The following is a 12,490-nucleotide window of genomic DNA, read 5'->3' on the forward strand; positions in this document are numbered from 1 at the left end:
ACACACACACACACACACACACACACACACACACACACACACACACAGTATCTCTGACTTAGAATGCTGGCTTCTCAAGCACAGGCTCTGTTTTGCTTTTGTCTTTGTTTTGACAGTGTTTATTCAAGTTCCTGGCGACCAGAGAGGAGGCTGGTTGATTAGCTGACCTTAGGCACCTGCAGGGGGTGGCAGAAAGAGCCCTGGTTTTGAATGGGAGGACTTAGATTTGAATACTGGCTATGTCACAGTATGTAGGACCTCAGGCAAATGACTCTCTGGGCCTTGGTTTCTTCATCTACAAAATAAATGGGTTGGACTTAGAGATGTCTTCTAAAGTCCGCTTGTATCTCTGAATTCTAGGAACTTGGATTGGAAAAGGATTCAAGGGCCATCTAGGGTAAGGAATCTGAGGACTAAGGAGATTAAGGGGCTAGCCCAAATCACTCAGACACACTCATGCCTGAGGCAGGACTGGAACAAGGTCTAGCAATGAAATTACTCTAGTCAGGCCTCTCTTTAAATCTAATGCCAGCCCAAACTGTCATCACTTCACATAGATTATTCCCAATAAGCTCCAGTTTTATATCCTGCAATTCCTCTCCAGAATCCCTCTGCTCCTACCAGCTGTCTACCATGTCTCCTCAAACATTATGGCATATCTCCACCCCTTTTTCTCTTCATGATGCAGTCTCTTCCTAGAAGGCCCTCTGCCCTCTGAACATTTTAAAAATTCTAAGCATTACTGAGCTGCCCCCAAAGGCTCAGCTCAAGTCCCGTTGGTCCCATGAAGCCCTTCTGGTCATGTCCATCCTCTGAAGTCTTATAGTTCTAGCTCCCTGGGACACTCATTTGGCAGTAAGCCTTTGAGTTGTTTTTTCAAGATACTCAAAGCCAACATTCCTGAACTGACCCTGGAGAGTGACTGAGACCCTGATGACAAATGCTCTCCTGCCAAAGGGAGGGGAAGCCACCAAAGGTCCAGGACACCCTGAAGGACTAGCAGATAACTGAAGGATACTGCTTTTCCATTAGACACAGAGGTTTAAAGCTTTTGGGTAGAAAGAATCCCTATGGAACCCACACTTCTCCTAACTAATCACAGGATCAGAGAATTCAGAACAGGATAGGATCTAGTTTATCAAGAATCAACTTTTTACATATAGATAAACTGAGGCCCAAAGAGGTTAAATGATTTTTCTAATGTTATATGGGTGGTTCTAAGGGGGGGCAGCCCAATAGCCTTAAGCTGCTTTAGGATAAAGGTACCCAGTAAGTATGTAGCTGTCCAAATCTGGTTTTGTTATCTCATAGAATCACAGTATTTCAGAGTTGTAAGGGACTCATGCTATCTATAACATACCCAACAAGGGGCGATGGGATAACCAGCTTCTGCTTGAGGACCTCTAACAAAGGAGAAACAACTTCCTCCAAGGAATTCTTCCTGATGCCACCTCTAAATCTGCCCCTTTGGAACTTCTACCTAATGTCCTAAGTTCTGTCCTGGAGGACATGGCCGTCATGTTCCTCCTTGGTCTTTCCTTCTCCAGATTCAAACAATCTTATGTGTCCTGGGACTTAGCAGCCTTCCTTAACTGGTAGCACCTAGAAATGAACACAGGGATTTAGGTATGGTCTGACAAGGGCAGAGGACGGTGGCACGATCACGTACATACAGACCAAAACTGTATTAGCTTTTTTGGGGAATGCTAGCTAGCTACCACATTGTTAACTGGTATTAAACAGGAAGTCCAGTAAAACTGCTCGATACTTTTCAGATAAACTGCTTTTTAATCATGTTTCACCCTTTGATGTGTGAAGCTGATTTTTTCAACCCAGATTCAAGGCTTTAGTCATTCCCATTAAATTCAGCCCAAATTATCTACTTTGTCAAGATCCTTTTGGATTCTAATTGGTAATGACTCAGTTAATTGTCAAACTCAGCTTTGTGTCACCTTCAAGTCTAACAAAGATCCCATCTGTGCTTCTGTCCAAGACATTGATAAAAATATTAAATAACTCAGAGCCAAGCACTGATCCCTGGGGTACTCAATCTTCCCGAATGTCCCAATTTCCTCATCTGTTAAAAAGTGATAACTGATTATCTAACACCATATACCAAAATCAAGTTTAAATGGGTACATGATCTAGGTATAAAGGTTGATACTGTAAGCAGTCTCCTAAAACAAGGAATAGTTTACCTATCAGACTTGTGGAGAGGGAAAGACTTTATGACTAAACAAGAATTAGAGAACATTATAAAATGTAAAATGGATAATTTTGACTACATGAAATTGAAAAGTTTCTGTACAAACAAAGCCAATGTAAACAAGATTAAGAGGGAGGTGGGAAATTGGGAAAGAATCTTTACAACCCATGTCTCTGACAAAGGACTCATTTCTAAAATATACAGAGAATTGAGTCAAATTTATAAGAATACAAGTCATTCCCCAATTGATAAATGGTCAAAGGATATGAACAGGCAGTTTTCAGAGAAAGAAATTAAAGCTATCTATAAGCACATGAAGAAATGCTCTAATTCACTATTGATTAGAGAAATCCAAATCAAAACAACTCAGAGGTACCACATCTCACCAGTCAGATTGGCTAAGATGACAAAACAGGAAAATGACAAATGCTGGAGAGGATGTGGGCAAATTGGAACACTAATGCATTGCTGGTGGAGTTGTGAACTGATCCAGCCTTTCTGGAGAGCAATCTGGAATTATGCCCAAAGGGCTATAAATACTTTCATACCCTTTGATCCAGCAATACCACTCCTAGGGTTATATCCCTAAGAGATCATAGAAATGAGACAAAGACCCATATGTACAAAAATGTTTATAGCAGCTCTTTTTATGGTAGCAAAGAATTGGAAATTAAGGGGGTGCCCATAAACTGGGGAATGGCTGAACAAGTTGTGGTATATTCATGTTATGGAATACTATTGTGCTATAAGAAACGACGAACAGATGGTCTTCATATTTACCTGGAGAGGCTTAAAAGAACTGATGCTGAGTGAGAAGAGTAGAACCAGGAGAAATTTGTACACAATTACAGACACAACGTATGTGTGATGACCAACTTTGATAGACTGGACTCTTCTCAGCAATCCAGTGATATAAGTCAATCCCAAAAGACTCATGATGGAGAGAAATATGTGCATTCAGAGAAAGAACTAGAAAGAACTAAGTTTATATCCAGGTGGAAGCAAAATACCTGATCTTTTTCCTTCTCTTATTTGGTTTTATGTCCTCTTTACCATTTTTCATTCCAGCTGGTACAATCCGTCCTTATAACCTGACTAATGTATAATGTGAAAGTATTTACAGATCCTATACTTGACTATAAACCACCATGGGGGGGGAGGGGGACAAAATGTGAAACTCAAGGAACTGTGGAATTGAATCCTGTAAACTAAAAGGAAACAAACAAATTAATAAAAAAAAAAGTGATAACTGCATCTACCTAGGGCATCCACCCCATGGGATTTATGAGATGTATGTAGACCTTTAGCATTACTAATGTTTTATTTGTTCTGTTCATTCCTTAGGCTTCGCTCCTGCTTTCTCTGCCTCACTAAGAGTCCTCATTCTCACTAGACCAAAGGGCTGGTTGACCCCTCTAGGGCTCCAGGTCCTTCACCTCTCACGGAGATCCTGGTTCTCCCTCTGGGCTGGCCACACACCCTGGGCCAAAGGGCCTTGCCCACATCTATAGGTGGTGGAAGAATGCAGCTGCCAGAGGCTTACTGGCTGTGAAATACCAGATTAAAGCATATTAGCTCTCTGGCCTCTAAGTTAAGCAAAACAAGTCTAAGACCAATTTCTAAAGTGGGTTTTAGGCACACCCCAGGGGAGTAGCAGTGGTTTACTTCCTTTCCCTGAGATTCTATTTTCATCCTAAGAATTCAGTGCTTAGCACAGGGCCTGGCACACAGTAGGTGCTTAATAAATGTTTGCTGATTGAATTGTGGACTAGAGAAGCAGCTTGGCACACAACCATTAAAGAAAACATATGGACAAAGACATACAAAAGCACATACGAAAAGTCCATGGTAATTTGGGGGAGAGAAGGAACTATCTTATCATTGAGGGGAATGGGAAAGGCCTCAAGAAGGGAGGGGTCATCCTCTGACTTGGGTAATTAGGGACTGATAATTAGGGATTCTCAGAGGCAGAACTGAAGAGGGAGTGCTTTCCAGGAAGGGCAGGGAATCCAGTGCAAAGGCATGGAGAAAGGATTTGGCATAATGGGATTATGCCAGTACCCACACCAATGAAATTACAGATATTTTTGAAGGAGCCATGAGGCATAGGGTGGTGCTTCATAAAGAACAAAGTCACTTTTAAAGTCACTGCTCAACAGTGGCCTTCCCTGGGCTGAACAGTGAAGGCCCGGAGGTGGAGGAAGGGAAAGAAAGGAGAGAGAGCCAGGTAGGGGAGGAAAAGGAAGGGAGACACAGGGGGTGAAAGTGATCCTATGGCAGCTTCCCTTTCTTACTCCCACCCTCCATTTCTGATTTGATATAAAGAACTGGGATTCAAAGTAAATATTCTTTCCTTAAAAGGATCATGTCTTGAAACAATTATCTCTCTCTTCTAGAGCAACTTGTCTGGAAGGGATCATTAGTGGGATGTGGTCCAGCTTGTTCCCAACAAATGACAGAGTACTCCAGCAGTATGAAGCAACGTGAAACCAGAATGAACGCATGGGCAGTTGAAAGGAATGAAAATACAAATTTGCCTTGCTGGCGTCTTGAAGTTAAAGGCTTGGTTAATTTTGCTGAGCAATTTTGTAGATGATATTCTCAGAAGGAGGTTTGTGCCCCCAAATAAGACTGTCTGAAGTATAACTGTCTTTAAATGTCTTTAACAAAACAAATCTGAGTAGGTGGTTGGGAAGGCACAGAGAACATAACAAGCCTATGGTACTATTCTGGGGGTGGGGAGAAGGGAAGGGTCAACTAAGTTCTGACTAACCTAAGTTTTACAAACTAGACAAAAGTTTATGAAGCCTTTCAGTACCAAAGAGAACGTGGACTGCCATCCCACTCTAGCCGAACGTAGCCCACTTCCACCCTGATGCCTTCCTCAGCTTTCTAAATGCCCAATCACGAGCCAGAACTTTGCACTGAAAAATAGCTTCTCTTCCACATTCACAATGGCATAATGGGGGCACAATGCCCACCATGGCTGCACAGTGTGGAAAAGCTGACGGAATCCTTCTGACCACTGAGCAGGACACAAATGAATGAGAACAAAGCCACTCAGCATTCTCTCCACTCAGTTCTTCTTGAATCCCTTTCTTGTTCTTCAGTCACCATTTGAAATCTTTTCCTATCTCCTTAAGATGCCAACCCAAGCTACTCATGCCACCTCTCACATTTGCAGCAGAGTTCTTCTAGTTCTAAAGCCGAAAAGAGCTCCCTCAATTCCTCCCTTTCACAAGTTTTCCTGGCATCATCACCCATTCCCTTCTCCTCTCCTCCGATTTTTGAAGAGAACACCTTCATCCTGGTCATACTAATCACCTGCTCCTATCTGTTACTGCTTCCTCTAAAAACTTACTCTACCTATCTTTTTTTCAAGAACCTTTTCTCATGAACCTTTCATCTTTTCATCTTTTCTTCTCCACTACCTCTTTCCTATCACCAAAAAACATGCTCAGTAAATCCTTAAAAAGCTTTCTCTTAAACCTTCTACCCCATTTAGCTAGGGTCTTATCTTCCTCTTCCACACCAGGCTTCTTGTAAAATCAGTGTACATGGCGATACCTCTAACTTCTTAGAAGAGTTCCACAGAATCTCTTATTTGGAAGGAAATCCCTTTTGTAGTATTTTTCACAAGCAAGATCAGTGCTTTAGGAACATTATTTTGGCAAGAGCGAATTAAAGAATGTAGAAGCAGGAGTCTGAGAGACCAGGTAAGAGAATATCAGTCCCGGAACGAGGTGAAGTAGGCCTAGCCAAGGTGGTGGGCAATATACGAGGAGATAATGAATGCAAGCAGTAGTAAGATAGGAGTGATGGGACTAGAAAACTGGCTGGATGTGGGTAGGGTGAGAAAAAGGGAAAAAATCAAAGATAATTTGTAATTTACATAGGAAGGTGACCAGAAAGTTGATTACTGTGGAAGTAGGGAAGATGAAAGTAAAGTCAGGCTCAATTTGGGGTACACTGAGTTTGAGACCTTGATGGAAGGGGCATTCAAGTCTAACAGACACAGAGATAACTGGATATACCAGAGAGACTTGGGGGCTCATCTGCACTGGGGTCATAAATGAAACCACAGGAGATCATCCAGAGAAAGACTATAGAAAAAGGAGGGCAGAACCTCAGAGGACACCTACATGTAGTGGGCAGGAAGGTGACTGAAACAATGAGTCTGAAAAGGTGGAGGAGAAGCAGGAAGAAGAGTGTCTTGGGATCCAGAAAAGAGAGATAATATTTCACAGGAGGGGATGGTCACCAGTGGCAGCTGGGGCAAAAAGGTTAAGGGGAATTAGAACTGAGAAGGGATTACTGGATTTGGAAATCACAAGGTCATTAGTTACTTGGGGAGAGTTTTAGTGGAGTGGTCAATAGCCAGACTGCAAGGAGTTACAGAGTAAACAGTGGTGAGTGATTCGAGAGGGGATGGAGGCAGTGACTGTAGACTATTTTAGAAAAAAAAAAAAGATATCTGAGTTATGGAGTTAGAGAATGGCAGGGTCAAGGCAAACACTATATTAAGCACTTTACAAATATTATCAAATATTATTAGAGAAAGATGCTATAATTACCCCCATTTTATAGTTGAGGAAACTGAAGTAAACAGAGAGAGGTTAGGTAACTTGTCCAGGATCACACAGCTAGTAAGTGCCTGAAGGCAGATTTGAACTCAGAGCTTCCTGACTCCAGGTCCAACACTCTATCCACCGTGGCACTAGCTGAACATGTCTGTAGAAAGTGAAGATAAAACCTAGAGAGTGATCAGTGGACTCAGGTCCCACAGGCATTGTGAGCAAGGGCACAAGGGGAAGGGGGTGTAGCCTTTGCAAAGGATGGAGTCATCCAGAGCCAAGGAGAGGAGGAATGAGGTCAGAGCATGGCAGATGGGAGAGAAGGGCATTGATGACAGCAGCTTCAGTCTTCTCAATAGGTAGGCAGGGAGGCCATATACTGAAGGAAAAAGAAAGCATGAGTGAAACAGACTGGGAGCCCAAGGAGAGAGGAGGTCTGGAACAGTCATTGTGGGAAGGAATAAGCATTTACAGAGAGCCTACTATGTGCCAGGAGCTAAAGGCTTTACAAGTCATCTTATCTGAGCCTCCCAAGGCCCCTGAGATGGAGGTGCTGTTATTAGTCCTGCTTTGCAATTGAGGAAACTGAGGCAAACAGATGTTAAGAAGTTGAGATCGCCCAGGATCAGAGACCTAACGAGGGTCTGAACTCAGGTCATTCTAACTCCAGACCCCGCTGTGCCCTCCTGCAGCCTCATCAATAAAAGGTCTGGTTTAGGGAGTAAAATAGCCCACATCTGTTGCGAGCCCAGTCAAGATCATCCCTCAGCACCTGCCAGCTTGGGAAAGTGGGAGAAAAGAAGGTGGATGTGGGGGTGAGCTAGGGTTAGGGATCAGCAGTACAGGAACAGAGGCAAGACAGGGACCAGGGGAGCTGATGATGGAGAATGCTGTCCTGTTGAAATGACTCATTCAAGGGTCAATGCGGTGACCAAAGGGAGGTAAAACCAGAACAGGGGCAACGGCCCGTGGGAGCTGGAAGGGGCAGAGGTCAAAATGAGGGCAACGAAGAGGTCCAGGAGAAGGTGCTTTTTTCCCATCAAGTGAGGGAGGTAAAAAGATAGGAGGCGATAATCAGAGAGAAGTTCACTCTTCAGAATCTTGGAGGCAGAGAGAACAAGCAGAAAGTTTACATTTACCTGCTGGAAAACAAGTCAGGCCAGACTCACCTCATTTCCTTTTCTGAGTCAAAAGAAGACTTCATACAATGTATACCTGGATTTCAGCCAAGTGTGTGATAAGGTCTCATATTCTCTTTGTGGCTGAGACAGAGGGGGATGGAGACGGTGCACTGAAGGAGATCTAGCACTTTCTGAATGACCAAGCGCAAAGGGAGCCCACCAGTGGATCAGTGCCACAACCTGGGGCCTCTCTCTCTGATCCTTGGGAACACTTTAAATCAATTAAATTTTTTAAATTTAATTTTAAAATTAAAAAGAAATTTAAATTTAATTAAAAAAAATCAACTTGGACAACCCTGTTTGTCGGGAATAATGTAGAAAAGATTTCCTTTCTATTAGGACTAAATAACTGAAGTCTCTTCTAGCCCTGACATTCTCATTCCCTATCAGATGGTTCATTTAGCTCTGTGCCACCTTAATGAAGAAATTCAACAGACAATTATTAATCCATGGGCAGATTCTCCACATTAGTTCTAGCTGCCACATTTTAGGAAGGTCACAGGATTACAGAATCAAGAGGTGGATGGAGACTTGGGGGTCCTCTAGTTCAACCTCTCAGTTCACAGATGAGAAAACTGAGGCTCGGAAGGGATAAGTAACTTGTCCAAACTCTTTTCTAATCCTTCAACTTCCTCAAGAGGCAGGTGATGACAAGAAATGTCACCCTGGAGCTTCGGTTAAATCACGGCTTGGTACTAATGGAAGCCAGCTTTCCTCATCCCTTGTATTATGGTCCCTACTAAGCCCAGTACTATGTTAATCCCTTTGGGAGATCTCTTGTAATGCATAAAACTGGCTTGAGGGACACCATTTGTATCGTGGTGGCAGATCAAAAGTTAGGACACATTGCCTAGTAGAGGACACTGCTTCTGCAAAGCGTTATTTTAAAAAAGACATTTGATTTTCTTGAAATTGAGATTTCCCAGAAAATCCAGGTCCTGTAGCTTCTATATGTAGGTCTGAAATCAAGCTACCTACCATCCAACCTGAAGCTGATTTCCCCAGCGGATCCTCCCGCTGGGAAGGGACATATCTATTGCGAAATGTTAGGCTAGCTTTGTGGTATGAAGCAATGTCATGTGAGTTGGGTGGTGTAAGCCAGTTTTTCTGTGGTAGGAAAATACTCAGTTAAGAGAAGTATCAAGTTTCTAGATCCTCTGCAAAGCAGGAGGCCAAATCTTGCCTCCAAGAGACAAAAGTAATAGTACCATCGTCACCATTAGAAATGTAATTAATTCACGTATGGTAGAGTTTATATGTAATAAGAACGAGAAGTACCTTGTAGTGGATATATCCCGGGCTCACATTCTGTTTCAGGTACTTACCTAACCCCTCTGGTTTCTCCACTTCCTCATCAGCCAACCCCAACAGAAGGGCTTGGACTGGTCTATCTCTAGGGCCCTTCTAGCTTGAAATCGAGAAGCCAAAAGCCAAACCCTGCTGTTCTTGCTTCAGGGCACCCTCTCTACACCATTTTTGTCTGTGGTTACCACTGAAAGTACAGGATTTCATCTGGACCAAGATGAGGTAAAAATTGACAAGATTAGAAGGAACCTGGAGGCCTACAATGAACTTCAGACTACTTAGAATCCCAGTGCTATGTTGTAGTCTGATCAGAAACAACCTCAATCAAATGAAAATGGCCCAGGGTCCTAACACTTGAGAGATCAGAACAGGGGTGATGGAGAGAGGAACCTCCTTCAGGTGCTTGACAAAGCTACTAATACATTCTCTTTCCTCACTATCCTCTTACAATTCCCTGAAATTGAGCCATCTAACAACATCTTCTCAGTTCCCCTCCTCCATTCCTCAAAATTCAGCATCAGGCTCCTCTCCCAGAGGATTGCTATCTCTGCCATTCATAAAGCTAATCTCTATCTGGACCTTTGATCCCAATTCCACCCACCTCCTCTCGGACCTTGTAGCTACTAGCCTCTCACTCTTTGCTCCCATTCCACTGCCTCTTTCCTTTCTGTCTATAAATATGTCCAGGTCTCCCTAATCTTAAAAAAAAAATCCCTTCCTTCTCTCTTTCCCATTCCGTTACCTGCCTATCTCTCCTCTCCTTTACTGCCAAACTCATGGGAAAATGTACCTGTCCCTGAAATTTCTACTTCCCATCAGTTGCTTTCTACAATCCTTTGTGATTAGCTATTCCAGTAGAATGTCACTCCCATTCTACTGAAGCATGTCTCTAATGTTTAAATTCAGTGGCTTAAAAAAACAAAAATCCCAGTCCTTTTAGAATCTCTATGGCATTTGGTACTGCTGACCACCTGGCCTTCTGGAGACACTCTCCACTTTCACTTCAGAGACACTACACTATCCTGGTTCTTCATCTATCTCTGTTCCTTTTCCGTTTGCTCTTTTGCTGTCTATCTTCGTACCTCCTCTTCCCCCAACTTCTGTCCTTGGCCCTCTTTTCTTCTCTCTGCTCCCTTGGCAATCTCATTAACTCCAACGGGAGGCACCAGGGCATAGTGAAAGTCAATCCTATATACCTTTACACAGACAACTCCCAAGTCATTTCTAGCCCTGACTTCCCAACCACGCTGCTCCCAGCCTCCCATCTCCAGTAACCTCTGGTACAGTCCAGCTCAGTGGTCCTAGCAGCACCTCCAACTTAACATGTCCCAAACTGCTCTCCTATCTCATGACTTCAACTTCTTTTGCCATTGGTACACTATTCACCTAGCCACCCACCCCAACTGCCTTGATTTTCAGTTCTGTCTCCCATGCACCATTCCCCTCCTATCAGTTCCCAAATCCTGTCCATCTCTGTCACCCCTGTGCCCTCTCCTTTCTATTTCTACCATCTTCATTCTAGTACAGGTTCTCATTACTAGTCATCTTGACTGTTAAACAGTATCTTCCCAGCATGTTTTCCTGCCTCTCATCTGCTTTTCCAAACAAGTCCTTGGGTTGCTGCCAGATGCATTTTCCTTCGGCGGATCTGGTCCGCCTTAAGATTTTCCAGTTTACCAAGCATGGTGCAGACTCTTTAGCCTGCCATTCAAAGTCTCCATAATCTGCCACCTCTCCTCTCCATGCTCTCCTCAGCAGCAAGCTCACTGCCCATCACTCATTAAGGAACCTTTCCTCTGGCTTCCTTTTGATGACTGCCCTGGGCTGGTCTTTACCACCTTCCCAGTTAGGAAATCCAGTTCTCACCAGATTTTTCATTTTTGCCTAAAATATTATCTGCTAAGGAGGCATGCAGTCTGAATCCTACAACCTCAAATACCTCTTTAGTCTCTTTTTTCTCTAATCATGACTCACTGGACCTGGCCTTAGTTTACATACAATGACTTTTCAAGTACTGAAATATTACAATAGGATCTGCTTAAAGATATAGAGCTAAAAGACAGAAAATACAGGCTTGGGACAAAATTAACCCCCCTGACTCCCTCAGTAATCCCTCATAACAGGGCCACACTATGATTCTGAGTGACATCAGTGGGCCCAGAAAATATCTGACATATTCTTACCTCTTCTATGGGCACTCCCTAGCATAGTCAAGCATAAGGTATCAGAGATAAGGTTGGTAGGTACCCTGTGCTTTGAAGGCCCTTCACAGAATCTTGGGATCTCAGAGCTGGGTGAGACATAAGAGGCTCTCTGGTCTAACCTGCTACAGAACAAGATTGCCTTCAACAACACACCCAGCAAGCAGTCATCTGGCTGTTGATTGGAGACCTTCAAGAACCCTCAATCTCCTGAGAAAGCCCATTCCACTTCTGGACTGCTCAGAATACTCAGAATGTTTTTTCTTCCATAAAGCTTAACTTTTTTTTTTTTAATCGGGGTTAAGTAACTTGCTCAAGGTTACACGGCCAGTTATTTCTGGGTGTGGTGCTGAGTATTTGAGCCTGGATTTGACCCAGGTCATCCCCACACTGGAGCCGGTGCTCTTACTCGCTGAGCCACCTGGCCGCCCCTAAAGCTTAACTTTTCAGTCTTCCACAAACCATTGCTCATTCTTCCCTCTGGGGCCAAGAAGATGGAATCCAATCCCTCATCCACGGGACACATACATAAACGCCTGACTCTGGTTACCACATTTTCCCCACATCTTCTTTTCTTCAGATTTGCCTTTCACTGTCCTAATCACTCTCATTGGGATGTTCTCCAGAATATAATAGGATCACTCATTTAGAGCTAAAAGGGGTCTCAAAGCTATTTTCTCCCACTCATCATTTTCTGATGAGAAGAATGAAGCCTAAAGAAATTTACTGACCTGCTGAGGTTACACAGATAATAATGGGTGGAGCACGAACTGGAACCCAGGTTCTCTGACTGTAACTAGGGCATTCTGCCCACTATGCCAGGCTGCCTCTGAACCATTAATGACAGCCTTTGGGTCCAGCCGCTCAACTAGCTACAAATCTGACCCCCTGTACTATCATGTAGCTCAAACTCTACCTTTTAACAAGACTGGCATGGGTGAAGATGCCCACCAAATGCTGTGCTAACATGTAAAGCCCCTCCCTCCTCCCCCCCACCCCCAGGTAGAACTCCTTCTCCCAATC

General features: G+C 43.5%; 1 protein-coding gene across 12 annotated transcripts in view; it reads right to left on the reverse strand.

The window, feature by feature from the left end:
• The window catches only part of PPFIBP2 (PPFIA binding protein 2), a 196,053-nt gene that overhangs the window by 57,257 nt on the left and 126,306 nt on the right, over positions 1-12,490 (reverse strand). Inside the window, exon 1 of one of the 12 annotated variants that reach the window (XM_069072855.1) lies at positions 11,450-11,598. The exons of the other annotated variants lie outside the window; for them this stretch is intronic. The gene's annotated coding sequence lies outside the window, so the exon portion shown is untranslated. Of the gene's footprint in view, positions 1-11,449; positions 11,599-12,490 lie in introns of those variants that run through there. 12 annotated transcript variants of the gene reach the window in all.

This window comes from Petaurus breviceps, unplaced genomic scaffold (assembly GCF_028583685.1).
Source record: "Petaurus breviceps papuanus isolate PSGF00001 unplaced genomic scaffold, PetGlider_PUasm1.0 140, whole genome shotgun sequence".
NCBI lineage: Eukaryota > Metazoa > Chordata > Mammalia > Diprotodontia > Petauridae > Petaurus > Petaurus breviceps.